Source organism: Dendrobates tinctorius, unplaced genomic scaffold (genome assembly GCF_039654945.1).
Source record: "Dendrobates tinctorius isolate UK_male_01 unplaced genomic scaffold, ASM3965494v1 ptg000079l, whole genome shotgun sequence".
Taxonomy (NCBI): Eukaryota; Metazoa; Chordata; class Amphibia; order Anura; family Dendrobatidae; genus Dendrobates; species Dendrobates tinctorius.
Window position 1 is genome coordinate 10,512,414 of NW_027361747.1, and position 16,755 is coordinate 10,529,168.

Below are 16,755 nucleotides of genomic sequence, written 5' to 3' on the forward strand. Positions count from 1 at the left end.
CAGAAGAATGGCTTGGAACAAGAAAGTGAACGCTGGCGAGGAAACCGGCTTCATTGTAACTTCGTGTGGGACAAAAACTACGAAAAACAACTAAAGGTACAAGTCCGAGTCCTAAAAATGTTATGTCGGTAAACGGCCCTCTCTAGTTCGCCAGTGCCCACCTCAATGTCCCGTCTTCATATCTCACAGCTCCTTCAGGGTCTCAGCCACACGGACTACACAGAAAAGTAAAAGTTCTCCATGTAAAGTTGTCAATATGCAATGGTCGGCGAAATTATTACAACCGCGACTCGATGTTATAGGAACAATCAGGAGACACAATATAGTAGCCTGATCGCATCCATTTATAATATGTAAGGAGAAAAAAAGTAATATTAGCATGTACTGTACGTCACCACTGATTTATCCACCATCTTCTCCTAAAATATCCAATACAGATGAATCAGTAACACATGGGTGAAGCCTATCCGGGTGCGCGCACACAACTTCATTTTCAGGGGGATTTTGCCTAAAAAGCCCTTACAAAATGCAGAGAAGAACGACCATCTGCAGTGCAATGTCACAATGACTTGCGATTAAATGAAGCTCAGAAGACAGAACATATGCACAGCTTCAGGCTTCGAAAAAGCCATGAAGCGGCTAAAAGAACTGACATGACCCATTCTCCAAACAACAAACTAGTTTATGCATACAAGAGAAAAAAAAAAAAAAAAAGACACCGGTAGCAAAGATGATGCAAACACAACCAAAAACACATTTCAGGAAAAACGCAAGCCGGCCTTTTCCTGTAGCGTCTTCTGTCCAAGAAACTCAACAGGTATGCCGCCATGGTCTACGACAGGGTTCCCCAACTCCAGTCCTCAAGGCCCACCAACAGATCAGGTTTTCAGGCTTTCCTTTGTATTGCACAGATGAAGCAATTATCACCTGAGCAATACTAAGGAAATCTGATCTGTTGGTGGGCCTTGAGGACTGGAGTTGGGGAACCCTGGTCTAAAAGACACTGTATGCACATGCCTCGACAGCCCAGCAGTAAGATGTCCAGGAGTTTGAAAACTTTGGGAAGAAACAACAAATTGTCTTCAGTGCTGATGCTTTATCAATTCACTTTGATTTTTATTTACATCCATCACCTACATTCACACGATGGCTGCAGACAATCTCTGCCCTGAGCTAGCTTCTGCTAGCATCACCACTGGAAGCCAATGATTGACTGCAGGGGCCAGGTGGATGCAGTGTGATGTCATTACAAAAAAAAGAAATAAAAGTCGGAAGGGACCACCAGAGAGTTGGCCACGAGAACGGAACAGGGATCATGCATTTTTTTCCCTATGCTAAAACACCAGACACAGAAATACAGCAATAGACCCCGGAGATCAGACTAAGGGGCTGACCCGTAACATGTGGGAGTGTATGCAGTGCACGTGCTCTACTGTATGCTCCAGACTTTGGTATGACGTATCAGACGAAACACATCAACAATTAGGTATTCAGTAGACGAGGAAGCAACAGACTAGTCCAACATTAGATGTGCTAATTATGAGGGTTCAGCTGAAAAATAACATTGGGTGGGTGATAAAAAGGACCAGACAATATGACAATTTTTCATTTACATTCCTGCAACTAATGAAACATACATGAGGCCTGGTGTCATCAGAAGCTCCCACTTATCCCGTCAAGTCATTAGCTGTATTCTCATTGATGAAAGGCTGTATCTAAATCCTCACTAAGGAGGATGCCTCGGAACAATCAAAGCAAAGTCTTCCCTTTTGTCCGATTGTAATTAGCGCAGTATTAGCAAGCAATTCCAGGCAGATCCGAATTTACATATTTAAAGCAAAAAGAGAAGATGGTGAGAACAATGGACAAGTTGATGTTATTAATTGCAATCACCGACTGACTCCCACAAACAGACTGGAAGCTGGGACACCATAATCTGTGCGGCAGACGGTAATTCAGACATAACAAGCTGTTTTACAGTACACCAAGATGTGCAGCTAAACCAAGCTGCTGAGTGCTTCCAAATAGTGATTTGTTAAAGTAGCACTCCCTTAGAATTGGGTATTATGTATACGTTACATATATTGAAATATTTACCAATCGCTGCCTTCTCCCGTTCCCAGCGCAGAACCAATGCTCTTCTGCACCAAGTGACTGCAGCTCTGGCTAGGTAGCTCACACAGCATCTTCTGTACGGACCAGTAATGACATTCTCAATGTAAGTCTATGAGAGCCTCAATAACAGTTTCAATACCTAAAAACCTCCAAATAAAACAGATATCTGTCACAATGATCATTCAGCCAGTAGACATCTCTCCCCAACTCCCCATACACAGGGGCGTTTGGCCAGGTGGGCTTCTACCAGTCTCCTTTGGCAGTCTGGCAGAGGTTTCTGGTTCTGCAGTCTGAAATCGGACATGCCAGATCCTTCTCTTCACCTACATAATTGTTATGATAAGGGGGTAGATAATTAAAAAAGAAATAAAGTTGACGGAGATGGATAGGAAGGCCAAGCAGAGACAATACTGTGCTGAGAACATTAGGCCTAGAGCTAGAAGATGACTTTGGTAGCGCAAAATCAAGATCAAATGTAATGCTTAACAATGGCATGGCGTTGAAACCCAAAAGGTCACAAAAAAATAAAAATAATCAGTTGGATTTTTGGTCACAAGTGACCCTTCTGCAATTAGGCAGTTTCACAGAAATGTCACACCAGAGAATTACTTTCTCATGACCCGTTCTGCAACTCCAGCCTAATCGTTGCTTGAAACTTTTGAAGTATGCCTTGGTTATTACCCAGATTTTCACAGCGGTGAAAGACACTTCCAGATAAAATCAAGAGAATTTCTGTAGAAGTTTTTGAGCATCCCCTTAGGGCAAAACCATATCTACTTAAATGAGGCTTAAGGTATGTGCACACGCTGCAGATTCTGCTGCAGATCCGCAGGCATTGTACAGTACCATGTAAGCCAATGGTATTTCAAATCCGCAGTGCATATGCTGCGGATTTTTCCGCTCGGATTTGCTGCGGTTTTAAATCCGCAGCATGTCAGTTCTTTCTGCGGATTCCACAGCGGTTTGACACCTGTTCCATTGTCCAGGTGTCAATCAGCAGGGGAAAATTGCTGGCAAATCCGCAGGTCACTTTACTTGCGGTTTTACCTGCAAATCCGCGCGGAAAAATCCACAGGTGAATCCGCAGCGTGTGCACTCATCCTAAAGGTTTTTTTTTTTTTTTTTAAAGACTAAAGACAAATTGATGATGGTCTACCCCCAGAAGCTACCAATTCCTGTCTGACCAAGTCAGATACCACATCCATGGACCATGAGCAGCACGTCAGGGGGGAAACCAGAAGCCCCTCACCGGTTATCATGGATTGCAGCTCATACATGATTGTTGTTATGCCTAGTACTGCTGATTAGGGACAATCGAGAACAAGGCATACAGAAGGGCCGCCACGACGCCTGCACAAGAAGAGGGCCGCCACGACGCCTGCACAAGAAGAGGGCCGCCACGACGCCTGCACAAGAAGAGGGCCGCCACGACGCCTGCACAAGAAGAGGGCCGCCACGACGCCTGCACAAGAAGAGGGCAGCCACGACGCCTGCATAAGAAGAGGGCCGCCACGACGCCTGCACAAGAAGAGGGCCGCCACGACGCCTGCACAAGAAGAGGGCCGCCACGACGCCTGCATAAGAAGAGGGCAGTCGGCATAAGACAACAGCCACCACATCTGCTGATTCAGACCCCCACTAATCAAATACTTATAAGCCCATTCTACAGCCAGTACATCAATCTTTAGATCACAGAAAACCACTTAATAACCATATACTATTTGTTTCAAATCCTAACCATTTTCTAGTTTGCCATTTACTATCTGTGATTGGGATTCCTGTCTGCTTGTAGAAAAGAAAACCCTGAAAAATCCAATGGCCTAATCCTGTTCTTGGGGGGAAAAAGGTGAGCACAACCTAGGCAAACCTGTGAGCAAAACAAGCTGCTACACTGAGCCAACCCTGATACAATGTGACAAAGGATCAGGACAAGAGGGATCCCTGCTGTTACCTCTAGACCTAGATGTCATACAGAGGTAACTATTTAGCATGTACAAGTTTTCAGCCTCAGGATAGAAGGATTTCATTCACTGACAATAGATCATGAACACGATTGAAAAGCAAGTCACGGAATCTGAACATTTTACACAAATGGACAAATAACAAGGTTTATCTTTATTTTCTTTTAATGTGAAAGTGATGAAGAAGAGTCTGCTTACATGCTTGCAGTCAGGAGGCGGCGATGTGCTGGAGCTCAGTGCATCGATCTTAATATCGGGAAGCCTGAGCAGTGGAGCTGAGTAGGCAGCCAGGCGAGGAAGCATCAGAGCTCAGTGAGCTGCAGCAGCTAGAAAGGAGAGGAACACATACATCAATTATTAGGGACATGGACCGTATTCAGGGAGTCAGGTCCAGGGCGAAGTCACAGAATCTATAGATGTCTGTACATACCTACTCTACAGGCAACGCTCCACATCTACAGGAGCCGCACCTACTGCTGCGCAGCTTTGCAGATACTTTGCTCTACTTCTTCTTGTAGTGATTTTCTGTTTCATTATGTCCTACAGCCTACGTACATTAAATGGTGCATTCAGAGCTGCCGGCAGTAGAATATAATCCATCAGCATTATGCGGGTAGACACAACCCACTCTAAAAGTTCATCTAAAGTCCTAGCATGTGCTGACTTCTCGACACTCCTGCACAGCGCTGCGGGTACACACTACACCTCCGGCACACACATCCGCAGAACCAAAGGACCAAACTGGGTGGGATACACGTGATGTCAGCTACAATGGGCAGGCCGCGCACTCCTGGAGGAGTCACGGCATGTGTCTGGAGTAGGAGACATGATGTAACTCAAGATCTCTACCACAAGTACAGGAAAGTATGTGCAAAGTTACTCATCAAAGCTCTCTAGGCCACATCTACAATCCACACATCCTGTCTAAAGTGATGTCACACCTTAATGATGGACTGGGCGCCACTCCTTATTCAACAACAATTTTGTGTTGTGGTTGCTCCGCTGTTATTCCTCCTAGAAATGACAACAGTGTTACCATTTCCCCAAGAGGCGTGATGGCCCAGGGGGGAAGGAGAACCGGGAAACAAGGCCGAGAAAAGATGCTCCAGAATAATTCTACTATGGGTAAAGAAGTCATTTACTAAACCAGACACATCAGGAAAGGTGACACGATGGGAATGATTGGAAATTCCAATTAGTGGAGTATGACATACTAATATCACATGACAGGGTGATTTATAGAAGATGCCCCCCCATATGCCGATGACCAATAAAGCTCTGTCCCAAATACAAATACACTTTAACCACTTTTTAATATTTTTTTAAAAAGGAAACTATCAGCCAATTCATGCAATTTTGTATATAGAGAAAAAACAGTGAAGATCTGGACAGAAACCAAAAGGAAGAGATGAGACTAGCCAAGATATGTCATTGCCGGTCTCTCTCTGCACCGCTCTATTTGATTAACAGGTTTTTCCCCATATACGAAAATAGGAAGATATCTGTCAATCACCTAGAGCTGCGGAGGGAAAAGCCGACCGGGGCGGATATTCAGATTGTTTTCTCTGAAGCACCTTTTGATTTTAGCAGAATGATTCAACTGGCAGGTTCCCTTTAAATTGTTCAATAGTTCATTCAGTGCAACTGAACCCGCTTCACTCATGTCTATAGTGGTCCGAACACTGGTTTGCTCATATAGGACTCTAAATTTTCTGCAGGATTACACCATCAGAGGGAGCCTGAAACCATTGATCAGACTCATGCTGCCCAAACCATGATGGCATTAACCCCAACAGAGTCCCTTAAGTCTGGAAGAACATGACCAATAATGACATGAAAAGTACAGCTAGCTGCAGCAATTCCGACAAACTATGTATTCAACGACACAGAATTTTTTAGAAATATATATATATATATATATATATATATATATATATATATATATATAAAAATCACTTTTTCGCTGGCAGATCTAGTTTGCAGGAATCGCTGTAGCTAGAGTACTCTTAAGATGTCATTATCGGTCAGATTATGGATTAAAAAAATATACGGTGTATATTTATCTTGGAGTCAAATGTGTAGAAATCAGAGCTATAGGTGTTGTGTCGGCATGCAGTGTTTGGCACGGAGCAGGAGTCGCACTCCTTGGAAGTGTTGAAATAACACAAACAATTACACCAGTGTCAGAAATGTACAGAACCAAAGAGCTGCCCTGCGGGGTGTGAATGTGTCCTGTATTTGTCAGGGCTCGTACATGCATTTGGAACCGCCTTCATTTATTAATGTACTGACATTTCCCAATCCTACCATGTACATTATAAATAGCCAGAACCAGGGCTGTGGAGTCGGTAAGCCAAACCTGCGACTCCGACTCCTCAATTTCCCTTACACCGACTCCGACTCCAACTCCGACTCCGACTCCCACACATATTGCTTATATTTAAATGAAAAATTTATTGTAGTACAATGTGAACCTCAGACATTTAATCATTTTTATGATCCAATAATCAAGATAGAACAGAATATATATTGGTGTACTACCCGGTTTTCATTCTTTTTGGTACAGATACGATATGGATAGACAGATATGGATAAATGGATAGAGCAGATTTCTAATCTGCTTTTGCTATTGAAAACATTATCTATGAGCTCAAAAACCTTTCAGGTGATGCAGTTTTTTAAAAAGATGATCAGCTTTTGCAGCTGAAAAACGTATCCTCAAAAAACACAGGAAAAACGCTGTGTGTGAATGTAGCCTTAGATCAGGAATAGAACAGACATTTATAGGACATTTCATAACTTTCCCAAACTCCTATGAAAAAATATTCAGCACATCCTGCATTGAATTACTGTACCCAATTTATTATATATTTTAGGAGTCGGAGTCGGTCCATTTTATACCGACTCCAACTCCGACTCCACCAAAATGAGCACCGACTCCGACTCCACGACTCCGACTCCACAGCCCTGGCCAGAACCATAAACTTTGTGATGATTTCATTAGACATCAGCCTGGTAACGAAAGTGCAAGATTAATAAGATTCACAGGACAAGTTCTGCCTGAAAAAAAAAAAAAAATCAGGTTTCTTTATAAAAAAAAAAAAATATAAGATCTGTCACCAGATTTCACAATATAAACTGTATACACTATACAACAAAAGCTCTGTCAGACCTGATGAGGCTGCTGTTCTGCCTTTGAAAATTTCGGTCAAAATTACGGTATCATACGGATATTGAGAGGAGCATTTTACCAGGAGGTAGACTCAAAATACTAATTTTATAATTAGTCACGGACATTTACATAAAGGATTATACATCCATTCTGGCATGGATTTCCAAAAGAAGTACACTGGAATCATCAGGTCTAAGAATATTTAATACTGAACGAGTTTTGTATTGTGCAATCAGGAGACAAATCCATTAAGTGTCAATTTATGTTATATTTAACCTATAAAAAGGATTGTCTACTACCGGACAACCCTCTCATTAATGGGCCCAGGGAGGTGAAAAAAAAAAAAGTTATATTCACCTTCCGGAATTTACGCATTCTACCGTCCTGCTTGGCTCAGGCAAACTGTGACCGCTGCTGCCAATCAGACTGCAGAAATCAGGCGATGCCAACGCCAGATGTTCACAGCTGCAGACAGGCAGCGGATCCCGCGCTGACTACAGAGGAGAGAATAAATTTACTTTTCTGGACCCATTACTAAGGGTGGTCCAGTAGTTGACAATCCATTTACCGCAAGTCATTTTTCAGCCTCCTGTTTTTATTGGTGGACTCTGTGCCAAATTTATCAATGTTTGTTCAATTTGATACAAAATAAAATTAGCTTTTTCTTTTGATTGCAGCATACTTTAATAGGGATTGAAATGTTGTAGACTACAAATGCTCAAAGGGAAGAAAAAAAAAAAAAGATCCAGCAGGGTACTGAAACATTACTGTGCAAATAATAATAAAAATAAATAATGCAAAAAACTAGTGTAAAAATGATGCAGCCGCCATAATATAAAAAGAGTCAAAAATTCAAACTTTTATTAGTGTTGCAAAAAAAAAAAAAAAAAAAAAAAAAAAATGAATTGGGACAGACTTTATGGGTTTTCCCCCTATTGCAGAGATCTGACAGACACAGCATTACAATGGGATATTGTTTATTTCAGTCTAGAAAGTCAAGAATGATATAAGACTGACAACAACTCCACCTGCAGGTCATGGACGTCTGTGCAAAGGAGATCAGAGCAAAGCACAGGGCCAGCGCAGAGCACAAAATCCGCACAGAACACAGTTGGTAACAGATGTTTGTATATGTGCACAATATAGAATCAGACGGGAGACGGCAAAACTACGAAGGGCACACGGGGAAACGAGCTTCAGTAAAATGGTGTCAGAGGTGGAGTATGTGCAGAATGAGATCACGGCTCATCACTGAACCATCAGACGTCACCGGCGGCAGATCAATATGGGTAAGCGCCGCCCATCGCTTAAGACAGCAGCAGCGCAAAATTTAAATGTGGAAGGCAATAAAGATACCACCGCCCCGACGTACGAAGAGCGTAGGAATCCCACACTTCTAACAAGGATTTAACACAACTGAATGCATCTATTATATCAGGATGACAGCGCCATTCTGCCCATACAGGTTAACATGGATAATCCCGAATCTTGATGGCAGGTTCTCTGTAAAACCATTCAGAATTGGTTATACCCAGTATGTGAGTTTGTATCAGTGGCCACTGTCAGGTGGCAAACACAGTCAGCAGAACTGCACGTGACCCCTGACTTGGACAACTCTGTACCCGATGTTGTGGCCCTGAAGCTCGCAACCGTGCACTTTATCAAGGTCAGCAATTAAAAAAAGGTCCAGGAAAACCATCTGAACGATTTACCGCAAGATAAACTGACATGCTGCAGTCTGGAAAGAAGCGCCCCATGTCCGTCTCCGCAGGTGAGCCGCGGCCTTCTGTAGACGCATTGTGGGCATGGGATTTCTTGAAAACCCATCCACTATGCTGTAACACCGGGATGCCGCGGGTTGGGTGCTGCGCAAGTACGCAGCGTCCAACCCGCAGCGTTTACTGACCGTGGGAACTTAACCTAACAGTCCAAAAAATGTGACTTTTGGCATTTTCATGCCAGTTTCAAACAGCTCTGGAAAATGGGCAGAGCCAATGCGTGGCTACACCCACCCATTAAATTCAGCAAAAGTGGCGGAGGCAGAGTCGGTAGTCTACAATGTCCTGTTCTGGGGGTTTTGGAGCCCAGGCTTGCTGACAATCCCAGTGGTTGGTTCCCAAAGTGACCAGTAAGTTATTCCTTATGCTTAGAGGATAATTCATTATTCTGGGAAAACCCCTTGAACTTTAGTATGACACTGTTCACATTAACAAAAGGCCCAATACAGAGCTGAAGCCGTTACACAATCCATCCATTTATGGTCTTAGAAATGGGATCTACTTGAGTTTTATCTGAATGACGGCACTCTGTTATTTAGAAGTGATAGAGAAATTATGATAAACTACCAAAAAGCCAGTGTGAACAGAGCTGATAAACATGTTAATAATGGATATCAAATATCTTTATAGGCGATAGATCTGTCAATGTACAGTGAGCGAAATTCTCATTTGATCCCTTGCTGATTTTGTAAGTTTGCCCACTGACAAAGACATGAACAGTCTATAATTTTAGCATTGAGAGATAGAACATCAAAATTAAAATCTTGAAAATCACATTGTATAAATTATATAAATTTATTTGCATTTTGCAGTGAGAAATAAGTATTTGATCCCCTACCAACCATGAGTTTTGGCTCCTACAGACCAGTTAGACACTCCTAATCAACTCATTACCTGCATTAAAGACAGCTGTCTTACATAGTCACCTTTATAAAAGACTCCTGTCCACAGACTCAGACTCTAACCTCTACAACATGGGCAAGACCAAAGAGCTTTATAAGGATGTCAGGGACAAGATCATAGATCTGCACAAAGATGGAATGTACTACAAAACCATAAGTAAGACGGTGGGTGAGAAGGAGACAACAGTTGGGGCAATAGTAACAAAATGGAAGAAATACAAAATGACTGTAAATCAGCACCGATCTGGGGCACCATACAAAATCTCACCTCGTGGGATATCCTTGATCATGAGGAAGGCGAGAGATCAGCCTAAAACTACACGGGGGGAACTTAATGATCTCAAGGCAGCTGGGACCACAGTCACCAAGAAAACCATTGGTAATACATTACGCCGTAAGGCTATGTGCACATGTAGCAGAAAATTTCTGCTTAAAAACCTGACTCCCTTCCCAGAAACCGCAGGGTTTTTTTTTGCGCAAAAAACGGGCGGTTTTTATGCGTTTTTTTCCGCGCGGTTCCTGACACACAAAACTAGCCAAAAATGCGGAAAAATCTGCGAAATTAATAAGCATGCTGTGTTTTTTACTGCGAAGCGTTTTTTTTTGCGGTAAAAAAAAAAGCAGCAATATGCGCAGAAATTGCAAAATGCATAGAAATGAATGGGAAGCTTATTTTTAGCGTTTTTATTGTCAAATCCGCTAAAAAAACACGCTAAAAAAACGCTGTGTGTGCACACAGCCTAAAGGTTTAAAATCCTGCAGTGCCCACATGGTCCCCCTGCTCAAGAAGGCACATGTGCAGGACTGTCTGATGTTTGCCAATGAACTCCTGGATGATTCTGTGAGTGACTGGGAGAAGGTGCTGTGGTCAGATGAGACAAAAATTGAGGTCTTTGGCATTAACTCAACTCGCCGTGTTTGGAGGAAGAGAAATGCTGCCTATAACCCAAAGAACACCGTCCCCACTGCCAAGCATGGAGGTGGAAACATTATGCTTTGAGGGTGTTTCTCTGCTAAGGGCACAGGACTACTTCACCGTATCAATGGGAGAATGGATGGAGCCATGTACCGTAAAATCCTGAGTGACAACCTCCTTCCCTCCGCTAGGACATTATAAATGGGCTGTGGTTGGGTCTACCAGCAAGACAGTGACCCAAGGCAACAAAGGAGTGGCTCAAAAAGAAGAACATTAAGATCATGGAGAGGCCTAGCCAGTCTCCAGACCTTAATCCCATAGAAAACTTATGGAGGGAGTTGAAGCTACAAGTTGCCAAGATCTGCAAAGAGGAGTGGACCAAAATTCCTCCTGACATGTGTGCAAACCTCATCATCAACTACAAAAAACGTCTGACTGCTGTGCTTGCCAACAAGGGTTTTGCCACCAAGTATTAAGTCTTGTTTACCAGAGGGATCAAATACTTATTTCTCACTGCAAAATGCAAATAAATTTATATAATATATACAAAGTGATTTTCTGAATTTTTGATATTCTGTCTCTCAATGTTAAAATTAACCTACCCTTAAAATTATATGGACTGTTCATGTCTTTGTCAGTGGGCAAACTTACAAAATCAGCAAGGGACCAAATACTTATTTCCCCCACTGTATCACACCACCATAATGCACTCAGATTTACAGATCAGTATTGTTAAACCTTTAATACTTTTTTTTCCCCAGTATTATTTTTCACTCATGGGAACTGAAAGACAATAAAGATTAAAGAAAAAAAAGTCACATCATAAATAAGGTATAGAGTGATTACTATAGGTAACAGTGTCCGGCGTGGCAACATTCCTCCCCACTCGGAGAACACTCAATGAAACGCGTGTGAGAATGACAACGTGGAAACAACACATTTGTCACTTTGTAATAATTGCTGTTTACAGCTGAACCTAAACAAGTGTGCTCCGTAACGTCACCGCTGTGAGCGATTTCCTGGAAAATCCAGACCCAAAACACAACCTTGTATGGTCAAATCATTAACGCTCAGCTTCCAAAACAAAGCACAACAACATGCCACGTCCAAATCACTACACTGGCGACTCAATACGCTCCACTGCCCGAGGGCCAAAATCAAGTACGGGAAAGGTGGCCTTACGGCTACTCACACGGCTAGGTTTGGTCCATGTGTCGTACCTTAAAACTCACAGCACTCGGACCAATGTTATTCTAGGAGGCTGTTCGGGGTTTTGTTTGTTGACATCAAGAATGTCTGTAATGAAATAACAAAAAAAGGTCACAGTCTGCAATACTCTCTTCCGTATTTTGGAGGAGACTTGCCCATTCATGTCTACGTGTGAGGAAGAAAAAAGTCAGGTCCCGATTTTTATGGATACATTGCAAAGCTTTAACACGGAAAACTGTATTTCATCTTGTAAATTTCAATGTCATGGATGACAATGTGTCATTTTTTGATGCACTTGGGGCACTTCGCCCCATAGAGAAATCCTTGGAGTGCGGCACTCAACTGTTTTTGGTCTTCAGAACAATTCGCATAGCACAGAATTGTGGACAAACGGGAGGCCCATGTGGACCTGATAGCAGCTCACAGTTAGCACGGATTATCTGGAAGTACTGGCATACTCGACTTTCAGACGCTCTATAGCAGGGCTGGACAAAGTGGGGTCCAGGGGCCACCTGGCTATTCCAGTGCGGCTCACATGCACCGAGCCCTCTGCTGCTCATCTGCGGCTTCCTGCTGTCACTGCTATCTGGATCCTCAGGATGCACGGGGTGAATGCAGTGGTGGGGGACGGGGTAAATACAGTGGTGGGGGACGGGGTGAATGCAGCGGTGGGGGACGGGGCCACCGGCCTCTTCTTCCACCAATCAACGTGTGAGACAGGTGATGTGACGACATCATTACATCCCTCGGATGAGAGTCAGTGCACCGGAGACAGGAGCAGAGCTCGGGGGAACGGGAGAGGTGTTTTTTTTGCTTTCATGCGGGGGGGGGGGGGGGGGGGGGGGGGGGGGGAAAGAGTCTCGCGCTGCGCACACGAGGCTACGAAGGGGGGTCTCGCGCTGCGCACACGAGGCTACGAAGGGGGGTCTCGCGCTGCGCACACGAGGCTACGAAGGGGGGTCTCGCGCTGCGCACACGAGGCTACGAAGGGGGGTCTCGCGCTGCGCACACGAGGCTACGAAGGGGGGTCTCGCGCTGCGCACACGAGGCTACGAAGGGGGGTCTCGCGCTGCGCACACGAGGCTACGAAGGGGGGTCTCGCGCTGCGCACACGAGGCTACGAAGGGGGGTCTCGCGCTGCGCACACGAGGCTACGAAGGGGGGTCTCGCGCTGCGCACACGAGGCTACGAAGGGGGGTCTCGCGCTGCGCACACGAGGCTACGAAGGGGGGTCTCGCGCTGCGCACACGAGGCTACGAAGGGGGGTCTCGCGCTGCGCACACGAGGCTACGAAGGGGGGTCTCGCGCTGCGCACACGAGGCTACGAAGGGGGGTCTCGCGCTGCGCACACGAGGCTACGAAGGGGGGTCTCGCGCTGCGCACACGAGGCTACGAAGGGGGGTCTCGCGCTGCGCACACGAGGCTACGAAGGGGGGTCTCGCGCTGCGCACACGAGGCTACGAAGGGGGGTCTCACGCTGCGCACACGAGGCTACGAAGGGGGGTCTCACGCTGCGCACACGAGGCTACGAAGGGGGGTCTCACGCTGCGCACACGAGGCTACGAAGGGGGGTCTCACGCTGCGCACACGAGGCTACGCGGGGGGTCTCACGCTGTGCACACGAGGCTACGCGGGGGGGTCTCACGCTGTGCACACGAGGCTACGCGGGGGGGTCTCACGCTGTGCACACGAGGCTACGCGGGGGGTCTCACGCTGTGCACACGAGGCTACGGAGGGGCTCACACTGTATATAGGAGGCTACGGAGGGGCTCACACTGTATATGAGGCTACGGAGGGGCTCACACTGTATATAGGAGGCTACGGAGGGGCTCACACTGTATATAGGAGGCTACGGAGGGGCTCACACTGTATATAGGAGGCTACGGAGGGGCTCACACTGTATATAGGAGGCTACGGAGGGGCTCACACTGTATATAGGAGGCTACGGAGGGGCTCACACTGTATATAGGAGGCTACGGAGGGGCTCACACTGTATATAGGAGGCTACGGAGGGGCTCACACTGTATATAGGAGGCTACGGAGGGGCTCACACTGTATATAGGAGGCTACGGAGGGGCTCACACTGTATATAGGAGGCTACGGAGGGGCTCACACTGTATATAGGAGGCTACGGCGGGGCTCACACTGTATATAGGAGGCTACGGAGGGGCTCACACTATATAGGAGGCTATGCAGGGGCTCACACTGTATATTGGAGGCTTGCAGGGGCTCACACTGTATATTGGAGGCTATGCAGGGGTTCACGCTGTATATAGGAGGCTACGGAGGGGCTCACGCTGTATATAGGAGGCTACGGAGGGGCTCACGCTGTATATAGGAGGCTATGCAGGGGTTCACGCTGTATATAGGAGGCTATGCAGGGGTTCACGCTGTATATAGGAGGCTATGCAGGGGCTCACGCTGTATATAGGAGGCTATGCAGGGGCTCACGCTGTATATAGGAGGCTATGCAGGGGCTCACGCTGTATATAGGAGGCTATGCAGGGGCTCACGCTGTATATAGGAGGCTATGCAGGGGCTCACGCTGTATATAGGAGGCTATGGAGGGGCTCACGCTGTATATAGGAGGCAATACAGGGGCTCACACTGTATATAGGAGGATATGTAGGCAGCAGCCTCTTCACTTTTCCCTCCTTTGTACAAATCAGACATCCGGAGGAAGTGAGAGCAGCGCAGCTCTCATCTACTCTGGACATCAGTTATGTCCAAAGGAGGGAAAAATAAAGAAGCTGCTGACTGGCTGCAGGGATTGTGTGACGTAATGTGACATGAGCCCCGGGTGAGCCAGTGTCCACACCACTGGAACAGCAGCGGCACCAGAGGGGAGTATAGCTGTTATTTTATAACGGGGGAATAGTAATCTAGTTCTTTTGCTATGTTGCTTACCCCATGTGCAGGGCATTGCTTAGGTATCCATTGTTTGACCACTCATAGTGACAGTCACAGTAGTTCTCAGTGGTCGTAACCATGGATACCTAAGCTACTGCAATGCCCTGCACATGGGGTAAGTGACATAGCCGTATCAGAAGAACTATACTACATTTCTAATTGAAGGTATTTGCTAATATTATTGCCCAACTACATACTGGGATAGGATCTTTGAAATGGGAATACCCCTTTAAAGGGAATCTGTCACCCCTTTTTTGAGATATCATATAATATCATTCAATTGTGTGTCACATAAGGATTCTCTTAGTACTTTGCTTCCCCCTGACCCCGCACCTTTCATGCATAAATACCTTTTTTTTTTTTTTTACATCGGTTCAGATGTATGTAAACTGCCGCGGTCCGGTCCGCTGGGCGGGGCTTATTCAACTGCCCCTCCCTGTCTTGCTCTACGCATTTCTTCTTGTGTAGAGCAACACAGGGAGGGGGGAGCAGGTGAATAAGCCCCGCCCAGCGGACCGGTCAGCGGCAGTTTACATACATCTGAACCAATGTAAAAAAGGTATTTATAGATGAAAGGTGCAGGGTCAGGGGGAAGCAAAAGTACTAAGAGAATCCTTATGTGACACACAATTGAATGATATTATATGATATCTCAAAAAAGGGCTGACAGATTCCCTTTAAGGCAATGCCTGTGTCACTATAGCTGTAACCGGCCACCTCTCCCCCCTGCAGGTGTAATGTCATCAGATGGCCTCGGCGGCTGCGGGTCCGTTTCGGCAGCTTTGGCTTGGTAGCTGATGAGCCTATTCATTGGTACCAGAGCTGAACCAGCAAATTCTGCTCAGAGGAAAAATGCTGAACATGTTGACAAGGACGAGAACTGCGAGTCACAAAGGCGGATTTTTTACTTCAGAAGAATATGCACAATCAGTAATACAGGACTTAGCACCATGGACAATTATAGGGAGCACTGCGTACTCCAATCTATGACAGGAGGAGGGGGACCGACCCGCGGGAAGCAGAACGATGCACACTCACACCTTCATTGTGGAGTCATCTCACCTCCATGATGGCCAGTCACTTGCAGGTTGTGGCTTGTTTTCGGCCACACTTCCATCTACAGCCCCTTCACAATCAGACAACAGGCATTGCTCCTTCATAGAAACTTAAGAGCCCGACACAAACAGTCTTTCTGTAGCTGACAAAATACCAAATAATATACGGGGACAATAATGAGCTTAGATATCGGTGGAGACCAAGGGCTTCCATGTGATGGCTGAAGCCGAGGAGACAAGGGATGACTAAGGTAGGTTTAGTTTTCTTGTTTACAAACCATCAGCTATTCTGCAAAATCCACAGCAAACTCAGCCCAATTTGGCGATCCGAGCCGACACTTTCCCGTGATGGTCTGAGGATTTACATGAACTTACTCTTACTTTTTTTTTTTCAATTTATTTAACCATAAGCAGTTATATAATACACACATTTAGTATATGATGTTACGCTTGATACAAAACATACATATGCTTAGATAACATGAAAATGTGAAGATAATGTGTGCATCAGTTGTATATAAATAAAGCAAAACATAATACCAATTGAATCACAATAGCGTTGTGTCATTATGCCAATACTGAAACCTGCCTAGCTTCTAAACCCTACCTACATCTACCAAAGTATAAACCATTCCGCAACCTACTTCCACATAACAAGCGGTTTACTGTGCGACATCTCCGCTCTGCAAAGTGAGGCGAGAGGAGTTCCACCTCTCCCAAATCTTTTCAAATTTACC

The 16,755-nt window shown here is 45.3% G+C and overlaps 1 protein-coding gene across 9 annotated transcripts in view; it reads right to left on the minus strand.

Annotated features, from left to right (window-relative positions):
• Nucleotides 1-16,755, minus strand: part of FRYL (FRY like transcription coactivator) — a 387,434-nt gene that overhangs the window by 309,157 nt on the left and 61,522 nt on the right. For 3 of the 9 annotated variants that reach the window (XM_073583505.1, XM_073583500.1, XM_073583504.1), the window contains one exon: nucleotides 4,275-4,402. The exons of 3 other annotated variants lie outside the window; for them this stretch is intronic. The gene's annotated coding sequence lies outside the window, so the exon portion shown is untranslated. Of the gene's footprint in view, nucleotides 1-4,274; nucleotides 4,403-5,017; nucleotides 5,038-12,064; nucleotides 12,141-16,755 lie in introns of those variants that run through there. 3 more of the 9 variants (XM_073583501.1, XM_073583503.1, XM_073583506.1) reach the window with 2 other exon arrangements.